Genomic DNA, 15768 nt, shown 5'->3' on the forward strand with positions numbered 1-15768 from the left:
GATCAAACAACCTCCTTGAATTGTATACCATTAATAGTAGTACAAAACTCCCTATGTATAAATTCAAAGTTAGGAGTTTTGTAAAGGGGAGAGTCTTCCTTGTTTATTGCCTTCCTAGAGCAATCAACCTACCCCTAGAGGTAAGGATTAGAGTAGATAGTTTCTTTTTTCTTTTCATTCTTGATTGTGTAGGTACCAGCAGATTTGGAAAATGGGAACAAACAACTGCAAGCCAGGTGAGGTTTGCTTCTTGGCACAGCAGCTGCAAAATGAACCAATGGATAACTTGGAGATGGCCTTGGAGCTGCAAGAATGCTGTAGAAATGCAGCACAGGAATCAGCAAAGGGATTTTTCCTTTTGTTTGTTTATCTGGTGCAGGTATCATAAAGCTTTTAGCCTGGTATTAGAGTTTCAGCAGCTGAGATTGGAATTCTTGGACCAACAATATTGCAAGAACATAGAAAATACTGTAATTACAAATCCCAAGAAGTTTCATCCCAAATGGATAATTGGAGACGTTAGTCGAGTGACCTTGAAAAAGTTAGCCAACTTAAGTCTTCAAATAGAGCAATTCACTACTTGGTGCTTCCAGCTTGTCCAAAAGGCCTCCAAATGTTGCAAGAACACAGAAAATACAGTAACTACAAGGCCCAAGAAGTTCCACCTCATATGGATAATTGGAAACGTTAGTCGAGCGACCTTGAAAAAGTTAGCCGACGTAAGCATAATGAGGAGGTTGGTGTCTATTTGTTTTTGGTCTTGTTGGATTGTCTCTATGCATTTGCAGGTATTTGGAGATACATTAAAGCATGTTACAGTTGGGGACATGTTTACAAGCCACAACACACAAAAACTCCAACAACATGCAGCATACAATGACAAACTACAAGTCCACAATGGACCTGCAGAATCACAGCACAGTATTTGCTATACAGGAGTATTGGAGGTACTTTTCTTCTTGTTCTTTTACTTGTGCAGGTACAATACACAACTACAATCCCCAAGAACAAGTACTTCAGCATACAACCACTCACTAGTACATAAAGCAACATCAAGACAGACCTGCAACAGATGGGCTACAGCTGCAGCAACAGCAGTGGCAACAGGGTTGTTTTTCTTTGCAGATGCAGGGATTACAAAGTGCATGGTTGCACTTGTAGATGCAGCCAACAGCTACCATGCTACAACACCTGCAACAGCCCTCCTAGATTCTGTGCAGGCACACAAGAACCCTCCAATATCCAAGGCACCATTTGTTAAACCTCCTGGCAGCAACAACACCCATCAATCATTATGGGAGTCTAAACTGGGAGGCCATTGCTCTTGTTTGTGTGTTTGTTTATCTGTGTATGCAGGCTGCTGGAACATCAGAAGATGCAAAATCCATGAAGCTGCAGTTACAGATACCATACTGCAGAGTGCTGAAGCTGAATTTTTTGAAGCAACAACAGCTTCACAGCTGTGCAGTGCAGCAACTATCAACAAGAGGAGTTGCAACCAACCACAGCACCTTGGAATTTAGAAGCTACAGCAGAAACCATACAACTACAACAATCCAATACCAACAATCTTCAACTTCCATCTACATGCAATTGAGGAGCCCTCCAATGGGCACTACAGAACCCCCACACACTGGTTTGCTTCCTTGGCTACTTCCTTGTGCAGGTCCACAAAGAATCAAACAAAGGGAGACAGCAACCATTCATGTAGGGGCCTTCTTGCAGCAGCTCCAAGTTACTTTGAGCTCCTTGTTGGTTTATTTGTGGGTATTGATCTGGAATCATGCAAAGTGCAAGGAAAAACACCCAAGCAACTGCTCATGCCATGGCTGCATCACCTATAAGTTACAATTTGCTGCTCTTCAGTCACTAGTTTTCTCAACAACAACTCCAACGTTGCTGGTTATTATAGCTCTATATACTTCCTCTCGTTTCATCCTCCTTAGCTGATAATCATGATTAAGATGCTGTTGCATACTTCCCTTGGACTTACTTGGTACGACAAGACGAAAAAGGGCAAAGATGAAAAGAGCTTCTTCACCCCATGCGAGATAGAAGGTTCATATACTTGTTCTTCCTCAATTTAGCTACGTATGGTACGTAGCATAGTTGAATAGGACTAGTGTAGGTTACTTTCTTGTCTTCTCATGGAAGGGGAGAGTCTCCCTCATTTATGCTTTCTTAGTCGACTTGTATCGGGAGGAGTCCTCTCATAGGTTTACTGCTTTCTAGTTATAGATAGCTCCTTTTGCTACGGGGATGAGTTAGCCGACCTTAATAGGTTAGCCGACTTATGAACCAACATAGGATCGGAGGTAAGGTTTATGTCCCCCTCCTTGTATTTTTCTGTTTTATTTTATGTTAAGGATTGGGGGTGATGCTCAACCCCTGACTGTGCATGAGAGGTGGGAGCCTCCTATAGGGTCTGTTCCCATAAAAAAAAAAGAAATGTTAAAGTTGAAGGAGTTCTACTGGAAAAGTAGTCTCCCCGTCCCAACGTAAGGGGTTATGTTGGATTCCATATAATAGCTCGCATGGTCTTAAATGTCAGTTAAGGTAACTTTCCCATAAAATAATTATTTTAAAGTTTTATATGATGTGTCTCATGCATGCATTCACCCATGCATATTGTTTATATATATGACTTGATGTACTTTATTTTAGCATGCTCACATACTTAATACATTCAAAATAATAACTCATACTTTTGCCTACATGATATCACCATGTAGGAACTGGCATGTCCCCACACTCTCCTCCTCGTTGATAGATTGATCATCGAAGGCTACTAATAGTGGTGAGTTCCCATAATCCAAAAACAACACTCCTACCCTTTTCTAGCTTATATTATGTTAAGACATTGAGTTTCATTTTGGTATCGTTGATTAAATCTTAAAGGTGAGCTAGGGACATGTCTTAACCCCTGCTAAGTCTAAAATATAGAAGGTATTGTTGGACATAATAAGTGACATTATGTTGAGTTTGAGTCTTGTGTAATGTGAAGTCCCTTAGTCCCAATAATCCCCTGTATGTTTATGCTTGTTGATTATCATTGCCATTGAATTGCTTGATGAATGCTAAGAGCCTTGGGTGAGGTGACTTCATGTGCTTTATTCGTCGTGTCATGTATAGGCCTTAGTCTTTGGTCATGAAAATAAATAACTCATAAACTTCCTTTGATGGATGAAGACTCACTAAGACTTCGTCGTAAGATATTAACTAGCCACGTGGATGGATATGATCCTCAATCTCAACCCCTACATTATCAAAAAATGTAGGCAACAATATATGTTAGTACGTTTGAATGTACTAAGTATGTGGGCATGTCATGCAATATAAATAATAAGATGCACTGATCAAGAATGTAAATAGTAAAGGGGATAAGTAAAGCCATAAAGAAATCATAATGTCAAAGCATTTGATACATGTAATTGAAGATCATAAAATAACATAATAATCATATACATATGTGGGATATGAACCATAATCGACAATAAGACCATGCAACTATAACATGGAATCCTATTGTCTCCCCATAGAACAAAGAAAAGGAGAATCTAGTTATCAAGGTAGACTTTACCCTGATAGGCGGGTCACATACATACGTTATATATGGATCCACTAGCTACACCATAAGGCAACCTATGTTGGCACATAGTTAAAAAGACATGAGATAGCTACTAAGGCTTTTGGTTTGGCCCCTACCTCATGTCCACTCGGTGCTAAGTCAAATCCCATGGAATACGTATCATAACATAGTAATCATACTTAGGATATTTCATAGACATGAGCATAGGTTTTAAATTCATAGAATAGCTCATTTTATAATGTAAGTGCAATGTGAGTATTGTCTTTCCACATTACAAATCATAATTGCATAATTTATATCATTCGGTCCTAGGTCACCACATAAGGACCAAAGTCTCCTATCTTCATAACCTGCATAAAAATCAAAACTTGAAAATACTTACAATTGATGATCATATTTCATACTTGAATTTAGTGTAAAACTCATATACATAATCAATTTGATTGAAACTTATAACAATAGCTTGAAAACATTGGACTCCATATTCATAATTCATATGATTCATCGTAAAAAGTAGCTTTATGTATGGACGTTCATAATTCAAATTAAAATCATGTAATTTACGTAGAAACATACTTATAATGATCATAAATGATGATTTAAAATGAAATTGAATCAGTCCAACATAATTCATAAAGATTGAAGTTTAAAAGTAATAAGATTTAATGAGATTTTTGAAAGAAACGTTGGACTCTATGAGTGAAGGTGTTACACCTCACACTCTTGAGATCAGAATAGTTCTTAACATTCTTAGAAGTGAGAATGTGAGCTGGATAATCTACGACACCATCAAATGACTCCAAGAAAAGAAGAGTGCGATACCCCGTCAGAGGGAAGGTTGGAAACAGAGTCATAAGAAATTTGAAGGAATTGGAGGCCAAGAAATGAGTCGTAGGACTCGATTTACCTATGTAAGCTACTAATTTAGAATTCTTATATACTTGAGTTACTTAAAGACATACCAAGCTTACGTAGCATGGATTACACGGGTTCTTAAAATAAGACAAGATTACGAACCCACGGAGAAGAGAAGAAGATGAAACATGGCATCCTAGGAAGGCGACACATGGCTTACCCTCAAGCAAGAAGGTGACCCACCTGGTTTGGGTCAAGTAGGTGACCCACCTACTTGGGGGTGGTCCCCACCAAGGACAAGTGGCAGCCCCTAACTAGTTGAATGGTTACGTTGGCCCAATAAGGTGTGGAAACATGTCCCCCTATGGGGATGACACATGTCACCTCCCAAAACAGCACATAAGGGTATGTTAATGACTCTTAAGTCATTCAGTTTCAGCAAAAAGGAAACCAAAGGGAAGAGAGAAGAAACGTGAGGCAAAAAAAGGATTTTCTATGACTTTGGCCAAATTTAAGGTGAGTTCTTCAATTTTCCTCCGTGAATTAATTATCTACAATGTTTTTCAACCATGTGGACATGTATACATGTTTCTTAGGATGCCTACGGAACCATGGTTTCAGTTTACACTTGGAAAGAAATAAGAGAAAGTTGAAGGAGAAAATGTTAAAAACTAGTTAACAAACCCATTTTTGGAAGGGACTGTTGTTAGTAATATTGGTATAACTTCTTGTGTACAGCTTCATTTCGAGTGATTCAATATTTTTTGTAAAGGTATTTAATAGGTATATAACTTTAATTTAGTTTTTAAAATCCAGTTTTTCATTTATCGTCTTGAAAAAGGGTAAAGAAGTATAGAGGAGGTACCGCCCAGATTTTTTTTTTGAAATCTTACACGGACTGCAGTTGGTATTTTGGGCATATCTTTTTGTACGGAATTTATATAGGGGTGATTCGAAATTATATTAGACCCTAAGACACATGTATATAACTTTCATTGAGTACATAAATCCTGTTTCTCTCAATTACCCCTTCGAAATGAAGAGACAATGCAAGACAGTAAGATGTGCAGAATTCACGTTTTGATAGTTTTGAGTGAGTTGTTTGGGGTTTGTATTGTGTAATGTTGGTGTGAATTGCTTGTATACATGTTTCAGGTTGTTATTTTTGGTTGGCTGTAGTTATTAGGGGTTTGATTGGAAATTTGGATAGGGCACGTTATAGGGGAGGTACTGCCCAATTTTCGTTAACACCTTAACTAATTAAAGGACTAGTCGAGGAAACGGACAAGGAAATTGATTCCATGGATACTAAGGTGCAACTGAAGGTGCTGGAAAGTCCAGATTGGTTGATATTTGTATTACTTCCATGTTGAATAGGTTCAAAGGACGACGAGTAGAACATGACAAAGAGTAACTCGTACGAGGTATATAAAGCTTTCTCTTGGAATATTTTGGTATAAGTACGTACAACTATCTTCCTTTCCGTTTGGAAATTCTTAGCCTTAAGTGAATTGTATGTTGAATGTGGGGATAATTCCATTCCCAGAACTCCAGGTATGCCTCATAATCCCTGACTACAGTTAGGTGTTGACACCCCTACAAGAATTGAGCATTTCCTATTAAGGCTTTTACGTGCTAAAGAGTAGCGTATGGGAAACTATCTTTCCTTTATCTTGATATGTACTTGGTATGAAAATGAGGTTATGATGCCGTGATTTTTCACCGAGCCCCAGGCTAGGCCGGGTATGAAATATACACATGATGACCACATAAAGGAAAGTACAGACTAAATAGAACTTATTCTCTTTCTTCTTCTGGCATGTATTAGTTGTAAGTTAAACATGATATGAGTTCTGAGGTAACTCCATTCTTAGCATCTCTTATTTACTTTTGAATATCGAACTCCTAAAATAGTTGAACTATTTCCCTGGACTCTTCTATATGTTAAAGAGGTACCAAAATGTACTGGCTCCAAGTCTTAAAGACTGTATGATACTAAGTGTTTTGAGTCCATAAATGATTTGGACCTATGTTGATACATGTCTAGGGTCCCCGACATTACAGTTGAGATAACCCATAATGACATTTAGAGGACACTCTAGATGACTACACCACTACTCGAGTCCTCAGTCAAAAACTTAACTTTCTTGTTCTATTGAGTCTCCAATAATGATTTAAACTGCATATAGTTTCTCACTACTCTACTCATGTATATTGTAGCACTTCTTTCAGAGAGTCCTGGGCCGGGAATAGTAATCGTGCATAATTCACTGCATTGTCCACCGAGCCCCTCACTAGAGGGTCGGGATACGTATGGATATATATATATATATGATGATGTATTGTAATAAGGTTGTGATGGCACTAGGTTATGATGATCTTACAGGTGTATCCACCAGACCCCTGATAGGGCCGGCTATATGATATAATTTGAACATGCATGTTTTTATGATTCACAAAGTACAAGTATAGAGGCTTCTTTTATAATGTACTGGATTCCCTGCTTCTCTGCTTCAAATATATTTCCAGTTATGCTATGTTATGTTTTACATACTCAGTATATATATCGTACTAACCCCTTTTTCTCGGGGGGCTGCGTTTCATGCTCGCAGGTACAGATACAGGTTTTGGAGTCCGTCAGCTTAGGATTTCGCTCAGCTCAGCTGGAGGAGGCTCCATTGTATCGGAGCCTAGTTTTTGATACTAAATATTAATGTATAGAATTGTTTTGTCTATTTAGGAGTACGGTGGGGGCCTTGTCCCGCCATATATTGTCGTTAATATTTTTAGAGGTCTGCAGACATGTATATATGGGTTGTGTATATTAGTTTGATTCAGCTAGGTCTACATGATGTATGGTATATGTTATTATGTTATGGAAGCCTTGTCGGCTTGCATGCCCTTTCATGTTACGACACAAACGAAAAAGGTCTAGAGGTTTATGAAAATATTATTGCCCAATGGGGCTCTGTTATATGATATTGTTTTATTTACAGTTCAATTTGACCAGAGCTGATAGTTAGGTATATAGGGGGTCCAAGTCGGACCCCATTCACAGCCTATAGGGTTGGGTCGTGACAGAAGTGGTATCAGAGCAGTTCGTCCTTGGATTGTCTGCAGACCGTGTCTAGTAGAATCTTTTGTATTGATGTGTTGCACGCCACATCTATAAATAGAAGGTTACAGGACATTTAGGATGTTACCTTTCTTTTATACCTGAGATCTTGCTATAGATCCGAGTCATAAGACAATTCTTTATACTAACCTTGGATCTTAACAGAAGGACGACACTAACAGAAAGAAGTAATTGACGAAATGGGAAGTTACGAAGCATGATGGTAAGTAAAGTAAAGGCTCGAAAGATATCTGCTGGGTAAAGTATTGATATGTGATTGAAATGTAAAGTTGAAACCTGAAAGGAAAGCAGATAGAAAGTGCAACAGATGAAGTTGGAAGTTGGACTTACGAGGTAAGTCCGTTACTTTCATACTATTGTTAACGTTGAAAGCCCTGTATGGCTACGATATGAGATGATATTGAAAGCCCTGTGTGGATGTGATATATTATGAATATATATATATGTGTTGGCCCTCTGTGGCATTGTTGGTATTTTCTGCATGCAGATTTGGGGATAAGAAATATAGAGGAAACTCTGTCGAAATGTTTCCAAAATAAGAAAAGGGAATGAAACATAGAGTCTTAAGATATCTTGGAAGTTGATACCAAGTACCCCCATTATGGTTAACTAAAGTTGTAAGAGGTACCCTTCAGGCCGTCAATAAGGGATCCCCTTTTCACTTGGGGAAGTTTATTACGAAAAAGCAAAAGTCTATCTGAGCAATACATTTCAGACCACCGTATCTCCAGCCGTAATTGTGTTGTAGGAAAGAAAAACTCAGGATGAAAGGTCAGATGTCTAATAATTGAATTTCACTCATTTTGAAAATACCCCCGCAACTCCTATTGTAAATTACATGAGTTGTTCATAACTCAAGGATAAACTCGGAAGGAGACCAAATAGGTCAAGTATTAAAAGAAGTACTGTGATGTTTAAGAGATTCTGGTTTCTTCCAACAATGGACAGGAAATGGTTTATGATAATAGTTTATAGTTCTCCACCGACTAATTAGGGAAAAAAATTCTAAACAGAAGAACCTCAAAGAGATTTCAGGAACTGAATATGAGTATGAATTAAACATATAGTATAACAGTATGGGGATAAAGTGAAACCGCGAATAAGGCGCACTTGGTAGATGCTAACTAAGTTAAAAGCCTGCGTGGAGTACGCAGTAAGAGCATGGAGCTTAAGATATAAAGGAATGACGCATGTGCAATCCGTCGCCCTAAAAATAGTGGAACCCTTAAAACAAAAAGACGACAGACTTAGAGAATAAATGGTGCAACTTATGTTAATCCAAAGAAACAAAGGATATAGGTTGGGACAAATCCACTACTTCAAGAAAACTGATAATAGTTATCGTCGGAATACTAGTATTGTCTAATTGAAATTGGAACGTCTACAAGTACTAATTAATTTTTGATGAAGGTAAGTAGAATGTGGCCTCAGATGAGTAGTCCTATGGGTCCCATTACTCAAGTACAGAGTAATAGATGAGGTGTCACGCTATGTATGAAGAGGTTCTCGTTGTTTCATAATTTAGCCAAAATTCCATACATGGATAACCAGGTTGTAAAATATATAGGAAGATGGGGACCTGATGCAGTACCAAATAGATTGGAGAAAGAGATTAGACAAAATTGAGACTGGACATAGAGACATAGAGCAAGATACAAGCAGATGAAAGTATGAGTACCCTCTAAAGGGGGGAAGTTAATGAGAAATTGGCAAAAGTAGGAGGAGGCAATTGATATGGAAATATATTTGAGATGGACGTCTAAACTTCAATAAAATATCTTGTCGGACTAAGTAAGAAAGGTCTAGAAGCCACCAATAATTGGATGGAAGCCAGAATGCTACATAAGGCAGTGTTAAGAAGATTGTGATGAGACCCTGAACAACATAACACTAGAAGGCGGCTACGTATAAAACAGAAGAGTGTAACCATGAAAAGATATCGAATAACTCAAGAGACATTACAAAGGATAATGACAGCATGCTAGACCAAAAGCCAAAATGTTGGCTATAGAGTTAGTCGCAAATGATGTTGCGATAGATAAATAACCAAAGAAAAAGGAATAAAAAGTCTTCCGTGATAGAAAATGAGAAGAACTCAGAGTGAATAGGGGAAAAGAAAGAAGTGCGACAAGAGGGGACGAGTGGGACAACGCTAAGATATCTCTCAGGTTAAGTTGAAAACCTTCTCATATCCTTGTAAAGGTAAAGAATGACAAGAAAATGTGTCAAGAGGATTACAAGCAAGGGTAAGGAAAATTTTGAAATGGTTTGAATAAGATGGACAGGACTAGTTGGTTGCAAGATAACAGAGGAAAGGACAAGGCAAAACATAAAGACTCGCGAGATTACGCTAAGATAAATTTTGGGCTAAGTTGAGTGCCCCGCACATTATTGCAAGTATTACCATGAAACGAGACATGAGGACTTCCCAAAAAGGTCACCCATCCTAGTACTTCTCTCGCCCCAGCATGCTTAACTTTAAAATTCTAATAGAACTTAATGTGTTAGTGCTGGTATGATCACGCGAGATGGAACAATCTGAACTAGGGACGGGGGAATGATATGAGATTATGTACCCAGAGTATTATAAGATACGTTAAGGCAATTGTAATAAGGGCTTAAGGAAAACCAGCAGGATTAATTAATTACTAACTAATGGCGCACTTGAATGCCACAGTTCTTCGACATAGTACCAGCTAATGATAGGCAAATGACCGAATGGTTATATGGGCCAGTGGGCGAGGGAATTTTGACACCACTTGGCAGCCAACTCTAAGGAATGAAAAGAAAAACCCCAAAGGTAAGGGTACCAGCTGATATAATTTATGGAAACCAGGAAGTAATACTCGAGGTTGAAAATTCCACAATATGACCAGGGCTATAAGACTCACCTCGCACTCCTTCGACAGATGACTTTGGAGGGAATGTTACCTAGGGATTAATGATATTATCCCATGCTCCTTCAATCAAAGGCTACCTACTCAGCCGAGAAGGTGTAAAATTATAGGGTAAAAGAGTGGTAGGACCTTATGGAGTCCCCATAGCTGTTATCCCAGATGAAGGAGCCCAAGTTATAGTTAACTACCGAAGATCAGTCCGCAAAGAAACTAGGAAGACAAATAAGTCTTCGTACACTACTTGACCCTCAAACCTGATGAACAGGCTATGACATACCACTTAAATGATAGAAGATATGCCATGAGCTGGTGTTGTGAACTTCGAAGATAGCTGGGATAATTATCTATCACTTATCAAGTTGCCCATAATAATAATTACTACTTCAATATCCCAATGGCCCTGTACAAGACTAGTAGAGCAAGACGTGTAAGTCCCCTATTGGATGGGTTGATGTTAGAAAGACTAAGCTAAAAAGGCCTCGAAATGATTAAGAAAGCTATTGACTAAAAGCTTAGAGGTGGCAAAAATATATACCGATAATCGACATAGACATATAAAGTTTAAATTGATGATTGGATGTTCATAACAAGGTCATCCAGAAAAGGAAACTTAACCCAAAATACATTAGACTGTATCAAGTTGCTCGTAAGGTGGGCAAAGTGGCCGATAAGTTGAGCTTACCCCCTTATTTGGAAACTATACGCCCAGTCTATCAGATAAGGATGCTTCGTAGGGGTACTGACGAGCCACCCAGGGTATATTCCATAGATGATGTCCAAGAAATAGCATCCTGCGAGGAAGAACCTATTGCAATCTTAGATCGGCAAACTAGAAGATTGTAGACTAAAGACGTGCCTCCCGTCAAGATACTGTGGCAAAACCAAAACTAGAAAAGGGGATGACCTGAGAAATTGAAAATGACATAAAACACAAATATTCATACCTATTCCCAATGTCTACAAGTAACCCCAACTCTTGAAACTCGTATATTAATTACTTGGATGAAATTATGTTTGATCGCAATAGAAAACAATCTTCCTACAATCGGTATAAAGTCTTAAGGGAAGTTTTATTTAACATTTGGGGAAGAATGTTCTAAAGGGGGGAAGGATGTTACACACCACACTCTTGAGCTCGGAATAGTTCTTAAGCTTCTTAGAAGTGAGCATGTGAGCCGGATAATCTACGACACCATCAAATGACTTTAAGGAAAGAAGAGTGCGATACTCCATCAGAGGGAAGGTTGGAAATAGAGTCATAAGAAATCCGAAAGGAATTGGAGGCTAAGAAATGAGTCTTAGGACTCTATTTACCTACGTATAACCATACCATAAACTCTAAATTGAAAGGAAAACCCTTAACTTAACCTAAACTCATCAAACTCGCCAAGACTATCAAAACGTGAATTCTGGACAACCTACTATCTTATATTGTCGCTTAGTTCTGAAGGGGAAATTGAGGGAAACAAGATTTGTGGCATCAATGAAAGTTATATACACGTGTCTTAGGTTCTTATACAATTTTGAATCACCCCTAAAGAAATTTAGTATAAAAAGATATACCTAAAATACCAACAGCAGTCCGTGTAGGATTTCCAAAACAGAATCTGGAAAGCACCTCCCCTATACTTCATCACCCTTTTTCGAGTAGATAAAAGAAAAGATGGGTTTTAGAGGCTAAATATAAGTTATATACCTATGAAATATCTTTCCAAAACATCTTGAATCACTTGAAACGAAGCTTTACACAAGGAGTTACACTAGTATTACTAACAGTAGTCCTATTTAAAAATGGGTTTGTTAACAAGAACAAAAAACTCCTCATTGCCCCAACAATAAATTTTATGTTGTTAAACACCATTTCTTAACTGAAGAATACCTTAGAAACTTAACATATGGAATGAAATTGGAGGACTTACCTCAAAGCCATGGTTGCCGTAGCTCCTTTCTCTCTTCCTCGATGTTTCTCATCTTTTTCCTAAGTGTAAAAAGGATGGAAAATGAAGGCTTAGTCATAAGACTAAGTATATATAGCATTCCCTACCATATGGCATACCCTAGGGGTGACACGTGGCATCCTCCTAGGGTTCCATCTCATACCATACAACCAATCATACTCTGCCACGTGGCAGCATAGGGTCCACCCCAAGTAGGTGTGTCACCTACTTGTCACCTGCTTACTTCATTTTCGTGAGTTTATTATCTTGTCTCGCTTCAAGAACCTACGTATTCCTTGATATTTAAGCTTGACGTGTACTCTGAGAGCTTAATTATGCAAGATGTTCAAATCGGTAGCTTATGCAAGTAGGTCGAGTCCTACGACTCATTACTTGGCTTCCAACTCTTTCCAACTTCTTCTAACCTTATTTCCAATCTTCTCTATTATAGAGTGTCTCATTCTCCTTTCCTTAGAGTTATTTGATAGCGTTGTAACTAATCAGGGTCACATGGCAACTCTTAAGAAGTTTAAGAAGGCTTTCCAAAGTTCAGAAGTACAGGGCGTAACAATCTTGTGCTCTGATACCAAGTTTTTTACAATCCGACCTAGGGCATAGGTGTAATACAGTGATCAAAACCTCGAAGGGCTCAAACCTAGCCTCTTGAAATATCATAAAGTATACATAATGTAAAGCAAAATCATAATCAACATTAGAGAGTTTGGAACATGAATCATAAACAAAGAATGTTACTTGACAATAAGACACACAACATTTGTCCTACTAATGCCTCTAATCATGAACATGGGCGAGGTATAAGACATGTTCGTAGCTCACCCTAAAAGTAAAGAAATAAATGTTATTGAATAGAAACAACAAATAAACCGCCCTCTATCGATGAGGACTCACCAAGACTTTGTTGTAAGAACTCAACTAGACACATGAATGGATATGATCCTCAACTTCAACCCCTACATTATGAGAAAATGTAGGCAACAATATGTGTTTGTACATTTGAATGTAAGTATGTGGGAATGTCATGCAATATAAACCATAAGATGCAATTATCAAGAATGTACATAGTAGAGGGTATAAGTAAAGCCATGAGGAAAACATAATGATCAAAGCATTTGAGAGACGTAGTTCAAGATCATAAAATAACATAATAATCATATACATATGTGGGATAAGAATCATAACCGATGATAATACTATACAGGCTATAACATAGAATTCCATTGTCTCCCCATACAACAAAGAAAAGAGGATTCTACTTGCCAAGGTAGACTTTACCCCGCTAGGCAGTCATGTACATATGCTATATATGGATACACAAGCTAAGACATAAGGCAACCTATGTTGGAACGTAGTTTAAGAGACATGAAGCTGCTACTAAGGCTTTTAGTAGGGACCCCACCTCAAGTCCATTCGATGCTAAGTCAAATTCCACAGAATACATATCATGATATAGTAATCATAGTTAGAATATATCATAGACATGATCATAGTTTTGAAATTCATAGAATAGCTTATTTTATAACGTAAGTGCAATGTGAGTATTGGCCTTCCACATTATAAATCATACTTGAATAATTCATAACATTCGGTCCTAGGTCACCACATAGGGCCCTAAGTCTCCTATCTTCATAACTTACATAAAAATTATAACTTGAACATACTTACAATTCATGATCATATTTCATACTTGAATTTAGAGTAAAACTTATATACTTAATTAATTTGATTAAAAATCATAAGAATACCTTGAAAACATTAGACTCTATAATCATAATTCATATAATTCATCATAGAAAGTAGCTTCATGCATCGGCGTGCATCATTAAACTTGAAATCATGTAATTTATATACAACTTACTTATAAAGATCATAAATAATGATTTAAAACGAAATGGAATCAACCCAACATAATTCACAAAGATTGAAGTTTAAAAGTAATGAGATTTTATGAGATTTTTGAAATAAACCTTCAACTCCATGAGTGAAAGGGACTCGTGAATCAATCTACACATACATTAATTGAAATTAGACTTGAATTTGAGAAAGGGTACTTGATCTTGAAGAAAACCTAACCAAAGCTTGATGAACTCTCGAAGAACTTGGGAGATAAGTCTTAAATTTGTTTGGGATCTAATGAGGACATAAAAGAGTTTTAGGACTATTTAGGTTATAATTCACAATGAATCTAGTCCTTCAAAATGTCCACATATATTATTAGTATGTCAAAAAAATACCAAACTGCCTCTCATTAAATGTCAAGTAGGGCAACCCTACAATAGGGGTCTCGATTCGTAGATGCAGTGATGAGTCATAGGAATGACTCATATTGTAGGCCCTATAAAAAGCCTAAAAATTGAGACTTTAAAGCTTCTATATGGGCCATTTCGATGACTCATTTCCTATTCTACGAATCATCGACTGGACTCATCTTGTAGGTCCTGAAAAACCTACAAGTTAAAGGTCTCAGAAGTTTCACCATAAATTATTTTTATTAGTCATAAACTTCTCTATGACTCATCCTATTGAGTCGTAGATGAAGTTCTGAGGCTCAGTAGTTTGTAGGGTTGAAGTCCTGCATTACGGCCCTTTTACAAATCATCATATGACTCAAAGACTCTCACTTTTTCTTAGCGAATTTTCCAATCCCTGAACCCTTGTCTACGACTTGCTTCTACGACTCGTAAAGGTCCCTACAAGTCATAGATCCACTCGAAGACTTGGGATCAATTAACTTTTCTTGAAATTTTCCTTTCATTTGATTTTTCATCTTATGGGGTCTTACAACTGATCACATGGTAATCAAAAATCACTAAAGTGTTACTGATTTTTTAAGAGATAGTTCATAATTGACTTATTCCCTTTTGTTAAATAATCTTTTTCAGATAAAGCTTCTATATTTTGATGATTAGCCATGTTTGAAGAAGTTGACGAATCTAATATAACTTGACCACATATGTTATAGATTCATACTCAAACTATTTATTGTCACGTTGAATAAAATTGTAATAGAAATATTGAAAATGTCCAACCTTCATGCTTTTTAGCTTAATTATTCATTCCCTCAATAAAGTGTTAATGAGCTATTAGAGAAGTACGTAGTGGCTAGAAGATGTGAAAGAATTTGTCTGTAGCAAATTATGCGATTAGATATTTTAGAGTAATGATCTTTATTTTATTAAATGAACAAATAATATAATATCCTTCGTAAGTAGCAGAAATTTTAATCTTCAAATTCTATTTTCAAGAAAAATCTAAATATTCTAATTGCAGGAATGTACTCTGGACTTACTTATATATTGAAAGAGGCACATTGTTCATAATTGCAAAGATTTTTTC

General features: G+C 37.3%; 1 pseudogene; it reads right to left on the reverse strand.

Moving 5' to 3' along the window:
- Positions 1-9987: 9987 nt before the first annotated feature.
- Positions 9988-10107, reverse strand: LOC129904758 (5S ribosomal RNA; annotated as a pseudogene).
- Positions 10108-15768: the final 5661 nt, after the last annotated feature.

The sequence above is a fragment of the Solanum dulcamara genome, chromosome 9 (assembly GCF_947179165.1).
Source record: "Solanum dulcamara chromosome 9, daSolDulc1.2, whole genome shotgun sequence".
NCBI classification, from domain to species: domain Eukaryota; kingdom Viridiplantae; phylum Streptophyta; class Magnoliopsida; order Solanales; family Solanaceae; genus Solanum; species Solanum dulcamara.